The sequence below is a fragment of the Oryzias latipes genome, chromosome 4 (assembly GCF_053564925.1).
Source record: "Oryzias latipes strain Hd-rR chromosome 4, Olatipes_Hd-rR_3.1".
Lineage (NCBI taxonomy): Eukaryota > Metazoa > Chordata > Actinopteri > Beloniformes > Adrianichthyidae > Oryzias > Oryzias latipes.
This window is the reverse complement of record NC_136240.1, coordinates 4962112-4971855: the sequence shown is the minus strand read 5'-3', so window position 1 is coordinate 4971855 and position 9744 is coordinate 4962112.

Sequence of the window (9744 nt, the reverse complement as noted above, 5' to 3'; positions counted from 1 at the left end):
ATCATCTGCATCAGATGTCTGGACGTGTGCAGATCGATTGATGTTCCTGGCACACCACTTGCCCAGGAACTGCACAAACCGGCCAATTAAACTGACAGTTGAACTATAAGCAGAATTATGCCAAAAGCCAAGGGAAATAGCAGATTATAGACGTAATCTTCTTGAAGTTCATGCTGAATGATCACCTTCAGATCACAGGTGGTCATTGATTATTGTAAAATTTGCTTTAATTACAGGTTTTTAATTAGGTTGAACTCATTTACATTTTTAAAGAAGTTCTTCAGACAAAAGAAGCAAGCCCAGTTATTAGTTATTTTAATTTTATTTTTATTATTATTTTTTTTAACCAGTATTGTAGGAGCTAAAGGCCTAGAAACTATTTAACTAAGTTCTAGCTCCTTTGATACACTGAGATGTGCGACGCCAGAGTTGATTGACGCGCCAAGCGGGCTGTCGTTTCCTTATACGACGAAGAAAAATGAGTCCTCTACTCCGATCAACTTTGCATTACTTTGTTTCTTTTATTTATTTACACTACTGAACGGATTGGACTACTCTTTTTGCTTCATTTCCCGCACAAGCGGTCAAAAACCATTTCTCCATCTGGCTCATGCACACCTGTCTGTGGTCAGATAATCAACAAATTTATAATTGACAGAAAAACATGAAAACAGCGACACCCACAGGACATGTTTCTCAATATGGCTCCTACACACCGGCCCCTAAATTGTTATACAATTGAATAACAATTTACAAATACCTCACAAAAAGGAGCCAAACATAGTTCACACTTCTTGTAACAAACAAAGTTTTGATATGGGCCTGTTGATTACATTAGATTTAGTTTGTAGTTTCACAGATCGTACAAGTCCCCTTTTGTCTGAATAAACTTCTAAGACTTTGCCAAGTAACCAGGAACCACGGGGAGCTGATGAGTCCATGATTACAACTATATCCCCGACTAACAAATTCCTCTTCCTTTGATTCCATTTCTGTCTCTCTTGGAGTAAAGGCAAATATTCCCGTATCCACCTTTTCCAGAAAAGATCAGCAAGATATTGTACTTGCTTCCAGCGTTTTCTAACATACTGGTCCTGCGGGTCAAATATTCCAGGGGGTAGAGCAGGTTTCCTCATGAGAAGAAGAAGATGGTTTGGTGTAAGAGGTTCCAAGTCATTTGGATCATCAGACATCTTCGTGAGTGGACGATCATTTAGAATTGCTTCTATTTCACAGAGTACTGTGGACAGTCCATCATCATCCAGTTGCTGCTGCTGTAGAACTGAACAAAGAACCTTACGAATTAGGCGGATTAAACGCTCCCATACGCCTCCAAAATGTGAAGCTCCTGGTGGGTTAAAACTCCACTGTATTCCGGCTTGTGTCATAACTCTTGCAATTTTATCTTGGTTTATTGCAGACAATGCTCTTTTTAGTTCTTTATTGGCACCGATGAAATTTGTGCCATTATCCGATCTTAGCTGCTTCACTTGTCCTCTTCTGCTAATGAAGCGACGTAAAGCATTAATGCATGCATCTGTATCCAGAGATGTTGCAACCTCCAAATGAACAGCTCGGCTAGCCATGCAAGTGAAGATGACCCCATAGCGTTTACAGGTTCCTCTTCCTCTTTTCACTTCCACTGGACCAAAGTAATCAACACCTGTGTTGGTGAATGGAGGCAGATCCGGAAGGATTCGTTCTTTTGGAAGATCAGCCATTTTTTGCGTTACTGATCTCCCATGAAACCGTCGACAAAATAGACACTCTGAAATTACTCGCCTCACCGCAGAGTTGGCATTTGTAATCCAAAATCTTTGTCTTACTTTGGAGAGTGTATAAGCCCGACCGCCATGACCAAGACGTTGATGTATGTGTTTCAGAATGAGCATAGAGATATGCTGGTCCTTAGAAAGGATAAGAGGATGCTTGCTTTCTTCGGGCATTGCTCCTTTGCACAGTCTTCCACCTACTCTCAGAAGTCCATCATCCATGATGGGATCTAATTTGTAGATCGAACTTTGTTTACTCACACTTGAGTTTGACATCAGTGCATGAATTTTTTTTCATAAATCGCTGCTGCTGACAATAGCGTATGATGGCCAATTCAGCTTCCTTCACATCACTCAGTGTTAAGAAGTCAACCTTGCCAAATGTTGCGTCTGTTGCGGGTGTGACATTTTTCTGTTTTGTCCTTGTGGTTTCATCCTGTACGGTTTTCAACTGCTTTCTCTGTCGACCCTTTTCCAACAGTATGGATTTCAGTCTAAGGATCCAGGCAACCGCAGTCGTTAACTTGCTCCAGTCAGAGAAATATGCAATCAACTTCTCTGTAGGGTTAGAAGCATCACAGCCACTGATCGCATTTACAGTTTCTTCTTTTCTGACCTCTTTGTCATTAGGATCAACTGAAAACTCTGTGAATGATGTTGGCTCTTCACATTCATGTGTCCAAAGAAATTCAGGTCCTTTAAGCCATACGCTGTCCTTTAGGAACCTTGAAGCCTTCATTCCTCTTGAGGCTTTGTCAGCTGGATTATCTTTGGAGCAAAAATGTCTCCATTGTGAGGGTTCAGATGCTTCTCTTATAGTAGAGATTCTGTTTGCTACGAACGTGTGAAAGCGCTTGTTTTCATTGCGAATGTACTTCAACACGGAAGTACTGTCAGTCCAAAATACAGAACTTTCCAGTGAGATCTCTAGTTCTGTTTTTAGCATTGCATCAAGTCTAACAGCAAGAACAGCTGCTGTTAGTTCTAATCTGGGAATTGTTATAGGTTTTAAAGGTGTTACTCTGGCTTTGCCAAGCAAAATGGCTACGTGAATGTGATCATTCTGGTTTACCAGTCGGATGTAGGTTACTGTCCCATATCCACATTCACTGGCATCTGCAAAATGGTGCAATTGTGCACATTTGATTTTTCCAAATCCCACTGGCTTGATGCACCTTCTCACTTCAAATGTGGACAGTAGAGCTAATTCTTCAAGCCATTTTTTCCACTGGGACCGAAGGTCTTGTGGTAAAGTGTCATCCCATCCACATTTTCTTCTGCATAACTCCTGTTGAATCATCTTGGCACACAATGTGACTGGTGCAAGAAAACCTAAAGGGTCGTAGATCGAGCAGGTGACTGACAAAACACCACGTCTGGTGAGGGGTTTTTCTTTTATCTCCATTTTAAACATGAACACATCAGTCTCTGCACACCATTGCAGTCCCAAAGCCCTTTCTACTGGAAGTTTATCACGATCTAAATCCAGCTTCTTCAGGTCCTTGGCTCTTTGACTAGAAGTGATAGCTTCCAAAACGGCTCGACTGTTACTGATCCACTTCTCCAAAATGAACCCTCCTTTGGCGCACATAAAAATGAGGTCTTTCATCATTTTTACTGCTGTCTCCTCCGTGGGCGAGCTCTTCAAGCAGTCATCAACATAGAAGTTTTTCTTGACTGTTTGACAAACCTCTGATTTGAATTCAGATTTGTTGTCATCTGCTGTTTTCTGGAGAGCGAAGCTTGCACAGCTTGGTGATGAAACGGCACCAAACAGATGCACAGTCATCCTATACTCTTCAGGCTCTTTAGCAAAATCTCCACCTGGCCACCATAAAAATCGCAGAAAGTCTCTATGTTCTTCCATTACCTTCACTTGGTGGAACATTGCCTGGATATCACCCATGAAAGCCACAGGTTCCTGTCTGAATCTTGTAAGAACTCCCAGCAATGAACTTGTTAGATTGGGGCCTTGCATGAGCTCTCCATTTAATGACACTCCTTTGAAGGTGGCTCCACAATCGAAAACAACTCGCAGGGATTTTTTCCTTGGATGTTGAACACCATGATGAGGGATGTACCAGACCTTTCCTTCCCTCCCCTTTATCTGCTGTTTAGGGACCCTTTCAGCATAAGATTTCTTGAAAAGTTCATTCATGTATCTTGAATACTCCTCTTGCCAAGCTTTATCATGAATAAATCTCTTCTTTAAACTTTGAAGTCTTTGCTTAGCCACACTGTAGTTGTTTGGAAAATGAACCTCAGGATTTCTAAAGGGTAAGTTCATGCAGTACTGTCCGCCAATCAACGTTACTGAATTTTCCAATGTATTTAGAAACTTTACATCTTCTCTTGACATCTCTTTGTCTTTTGAAACCTTTTCATTAAACTCATAGCTGTACTGACTGGACAGCAATTCCTCAAGTTTATTCACAGAGATCCTGTTCACTGTAGCAGAGTGGGGGCACTCCTCCAAAACACCACTGTTTCCATTCAGTGGACCATTGACTACCCATCCCAACACTGTCTTAACGGCATATGGTCCATTTCCATTGCTGTTAATAACTTCCCAAGGCTCCAGTAGCTGGGGGGCGTTGGTACCTATTAATAGGTCGACTTCTGCATTTATTTTTGGCATGTGAATTTTAGACAAGTGAGGATGTTTCTTCAGATGTTCAGATGTTGCCATGCTCTCAGTTGAAACTGGCATTTTCCTTTGTGTCAATACTTCTGGCAGAGGATAAAAATTATGGTCTTCTACACCAGACACTTCTAGACCAATCAAAGAGTAGGCTGGAACAACAGTCTCCTGTCCCATTGTACGCAAGAGAAATGAAGTTCTTCTACCAGTAACATTCAGCTTTTGCATAAGATGTTCTGAGCAAAAAGTTGCTGAACTCCCAGGGTCCAAAAATGCATGTGTTTTGATGACACAATTTCCCTTTTTTGCCTTGATCTTCACAGGAAGTATAGATAGGGCACAATAATCCACTCCGGCCCCTGTATGTCCACATGTTGTCTGTAAGGTTGGTGTATTCTCTATGGACTCCTTTGACTGCTCTGCAGCTAGGGGCTGTCTTTTAATGTGGAGCACAGTAGGGTGCATTTGACTACAGGCCTCACATTTTAGCCGCTGCTCGCAAATGCGACTCACGTGACCAGTGCTTAAACATGCAAAACATAATTGTCTATCTTTAAGCCACTGAATCTTGTCTTTATGTTTCATTATTGTAAAGGCTTTACAGTTTTCCAATAGATGGCCTTTTGCACAAAAAACACAGTTAGGAAACTCTTTGTTGTTGCTGGGTTTTTTAAATACACCTGATGTTACTGTAGTGGCCACAGTGTTTCCTTTGAATCCAAACTTAGGAAATGACTTGGGTCTTATAAAGGATTTTGCATGAGAATTGTTTGATAAAGGATCTTGTATGTTGCCAAATAGAGGATCTGAAAGAATTTTTACATGTCGTTCAATGAAAGCGACAAGATCAATGAAATGAGCTCTGTTGTTGGTTCTTTCCATAACTTCATGTGCTGTGACTCTCCAATGTTCTCTCATTTTGTATGGCAACTTTGAGATTATAGCTCTCATGTTTGCAGGCATGTCAAGTTCTTGCATGTGCTGAAGCTCCGTCATAACATTACAACAGGAACGAAGGAATAAAGAAAATGCTTTTAGAGCTTTAACATCCTCAGCTTTTATTGTTTGCCAAGCCAACGCCTTTTCATTGTAAGCTGTTGCTATTTTATAAGGATTTCCAAAGTGGTACTGAAGAAGATCCTTGGCCACTGCATAGCCATGTTCAGGACTCATGTGTTGACAGCTACGCACAAGTTCTTGTGGTTGTCCCCTTGTAAACTGTTCCAAATAGTATAAGCAATCGGCTTTTCCTGTTTTTGCTTCCACTCCTTGCTCAAAAGCCTTGATAAAACGTCTATATTCAAGAGGATCCCCTTCGAATATGGGAATGGTTCGTGGTGGTAGTGATGTTGAAAGCTGCTGTTGCACAAGTGCTGATGTTATTTCATTTTGCTTCTCCATTATGTTAATTATGCGTTCATTTGGTGAGTTCCCAGTCTGTTCTTGTTGGTTATTGCTGGAATGATGGTAGTTAGTTAATTGCCTTGTGTGATCACTTAAAACTAGAACTGATGAATGAGATTGAGTTTGTTGAACCGTTTTTTGCTTGTTGTGCTCTGGTTGTAGACTTATGCTGTGTTGATACTTGACAGCTGACTCCATTTGTTTGGTTTCCTTTGGTACTGTATCCATAGTCGGTTGTTGTCCCTTTGAAGTATTTTGATAGGCTAATTTCCATGTTTCTGGTTTGTATTCCTCCGCTGAGGGATTTAAAAGTGTTTTAGTCTCCATTTGATGCCTTTGCTTCTCAAAGTAAGAATTCATCCCATCGGCTTCATTTTCATACTCTTCATCTGCAGCTCGCAGTACAGCAAGCTTAGCTGTGTAAGCTGCTAGTTCAGCCTCCAAGTCCAGTTCTTCCTTTTTCCTCTTGATTTGCAGTTCTTGTTCCTCCAGAGCATGTCTTTGTTTTATTGCAGCCATACGAGCAATCAATGCAGCTTTGTCTGCTTGAGCTTTAATTCTTGAAGATGATGTTCTGCTTGATTTACTTCTCAGACTAGGCTTACTTTCAACATTAGAAATACTGTCATTTGGACCAATGTCATCTTCAGCATTCTCATTTTTAAACACATTTTCCTCATTCACAGAAATCCATGTTGTACCCTCAGAAATACATTCATTATTGAACAACATTTTGGCTTTAAACCATGTTTCATGTTTTTCACATTCATCTGATGGCAATAAACCCAACAAAGATTCATGCATACATGTGGCATCATTACAAACCTCAACAAGTTTATCAAGAGCTATTTGAACCTTTGTTTTATCACCTTTAACCATTAAACTTTGCAGTGATTTCCTAATGTTGCTTGCTTTATTTAATTTCAGTTTTCTGTTATTTTGTAGCCTGTCCAGTTTATCAGCGAGAGCTTTTGCTGTCAGTCTAACCACTCGCTTTTCAGCATGTATTTCACTGCCAGTCAAACTATTAGTTCTGTTCGCGGTGCACGCTGCAGCTCCCACTGTTACGTCTGACGTTGCGTCACGCGTCTCCATGCCAACGCCCTCTTTTATTCAACAAGTTTTAAAGCGCTTATTGAGCAGTCTCGTCAATCAGTCAACCAATGCATTGGATTTTATGTTCAGTTATGTGTGCACACTTTTTAAATGGCCATTGAAGGTGTAGCGCTACTCATACCTCTGGGTTTTTGAAGTGTTGGGCGCCGAAAGCAGAGCTGAACTTGATGCGACCGCTTCAGTTGTCGGCTCTCTTCCTTGTCCAAATCCACGAATTATTCCAAATGTCCACTCCAATATCCCGATCGGATTCCAACAGAATCGTAGGCTGCGCTGGGTCTTGCTGATCTTGTTGCTGTCAGCACTGGGTCCAGCTGATTCGATCACTCAAACAATCCAGCGATGCTCCGAACTGGCTTCCGAATCCCGAGATTTCCATCAATCCATCCAAAGAAAGGAGAGGTTTTTGACTAATAAGTGTAGGAGCTAAAGGCCTAGAAACTATTTAACTAAGTTCTAGCTCCTTTGATACACTGAAATGTGCGACGCCAGAGTTGATTGACGCGCCAAGCGGGCTGTCGTTTCCTTATACGACGAAGAAAAATGAGTCCTCTACTCCGATCAACTTTGCATTACTTTGTTTCTTTTATTTATTTACACTACTGAACGGATTGGACTACTCTTTTTGCTTCATTTCCCGCACAAGCGGTCAAAAACCATTTCTCCATCTGGCTCATGCACACCTGTCTGTGGTCAGATAATCAACAAATTTATAATTGACAGAAAAACATGAAAACAGCGACACCCACAGGACATGTTTCTCAATATGGCTCCTACAAGTATTCCCCCGAAAGACCATCTTACCAGTATAGTCAGGGGACAGGGCTAAGCCCATATTGACTGCTGTGTGCTGAATGTCTGTTACTAATAAGCATAACCTTTAGAAAGACATTTCTTGAGTCATGCTGAGGCTGCAGTCTTTCCTTCTTCACAGAAGGTCTCCCAAACAAAGTTAAACCTAGCTTCAAGGACCCTTGATGGGCACCTGCATGTGTCTGGGGCTGTGCCCCCCACATAGCAACACGATACACAGGAGTGGTTTCTTATCAGCTGGAATTCAATTATGCATCTCGAGTAGCTTGAGGTTTCTTTGCACTCTGGCACAACTCAGCCCATCAAATCTATCTCTGCACTCCTTCAGTTCCCCGTGGTGGAACGTGAAATCCAAGTGATGATCACTCCTGATGTCTCAGCTTTTGCTTCTTTGCAGGAGCTGACAGAGGGAGCACAGTATGTGAAAAATGGCAGTGTGGACTCTTGCTCCATGCTTTGTGCTGTGAAGGAACCAGCTGTGCGAGCGGATGCATTCTTCCAATAAAACTTCTTGCACAAGCTGGAGTGTGTGAGTCCAGATGAAGGTTGTCTTCAAAAGGGGAAAATGTCAAAAGCAACCAGTTGGAAGAAGTGTGAAAAGAAAAGCCAATATCCTTTGAGGGGTTGCATTGATTCCTGCAGCAGTCCAATCGTAAATGTTTCTGTTCTGCTGTGTGCAAACATTTTATCAGTTCAAGCACTCACTCCTAGTATCATAAGTTCCAGAATTTGAGATTGATTTTTGGTCGTCCTATTATTCGAGTACACAGAGACAGTATTCTACCTTCAAGCTCTCTTTGTTTTCTTCCGAGCTGGTGTTTAGAAAAGACATTGTGACCTTTTCATTTATAAATAGTTAATGGACTGATCTACTACAATCAAGTGCTCGTCGTTTACCTCATTGCTGTAACATGGCAGCAGTGTTTGAAAGCTCAACCAAAGGGAATTGTTCCTGATCATCCCATAATATATTTACTAGTTTTTCTTCCTGTTTTCGTCTTCCAGCCTTTTAATTAGTTGTTTATTTGGACTTTCTTATTTGGTGTAAACCCCTGCCTGCTGTGCAACATGCAAGAACACCAAACAGCCTGAATGTGTTTTCCGGGAAATAACAGATGTCTGCTGTTGATCTGTGGAGTTTCCCCAGATTGTACGGATTGTAGAAAACACATACAGTAGAATAAAATCTCTACTGTAAAAATTCTCATTATTATCATAATTCTCATTATGTTAGTCACAGCGGCAGCAGCAGCAGACACCAGAAAAAGTTTCCTATTAAACCAAGACATGGAAAAAAATATAATCATTTCAGTGTGTTCCCATCAGTGTTTTTAAGAACACTGAGGCTTTAAGAAAATACTAGATTTCTTTGCATTTTGTAACTCCAAAAGTCTTTTTTTAATTTCAAATACTAAATGAAAATAAACACAAAAGTTTAAAATAAACGAATCAAACAAAACAATGTTTTTGAAAAAGAGTAGGTAGAAGAAAAATCTTGTATGATCCCACCCCTTTTTACAACACTGTGTTGTGCCTGTCAGTTTAAAGTTTTTTTCCCCCTTAAAACACTCAAATTACCGTCTGTAGAGCACCTATTTGCTTATTTGTTTTTAGTGATCATTTCTAGCCTTGTAAAGTTCCATCAGTGACATCTTGTAGGTTTTTTAAATACATTTCCACTTCTGCTTTGTTTTAAAACTTAATCCAACCCCTTCCATAATCAACACCACAAATTGATGAGCACATTTTCTTTTTTGTAGCATGAATGCACTGCTTTTTAAAGTTCTTAACTCTTAACCCCACCCGTCTCTGTCATTTGTTTTATGTTTACTGGAAGAAAGTTATTTCTGGCTTTAAACATAATGAGTGCTGTTTCAAGTTTAACTAGTTCCCATCATTTCAATAAAACCAACTTAAAAATAGTGAATTTGTATGTGCCCCATAATCCACACCATAGGCTATTTATGTGGGGTATTTGGGGTGGGGTTTGTAATTATT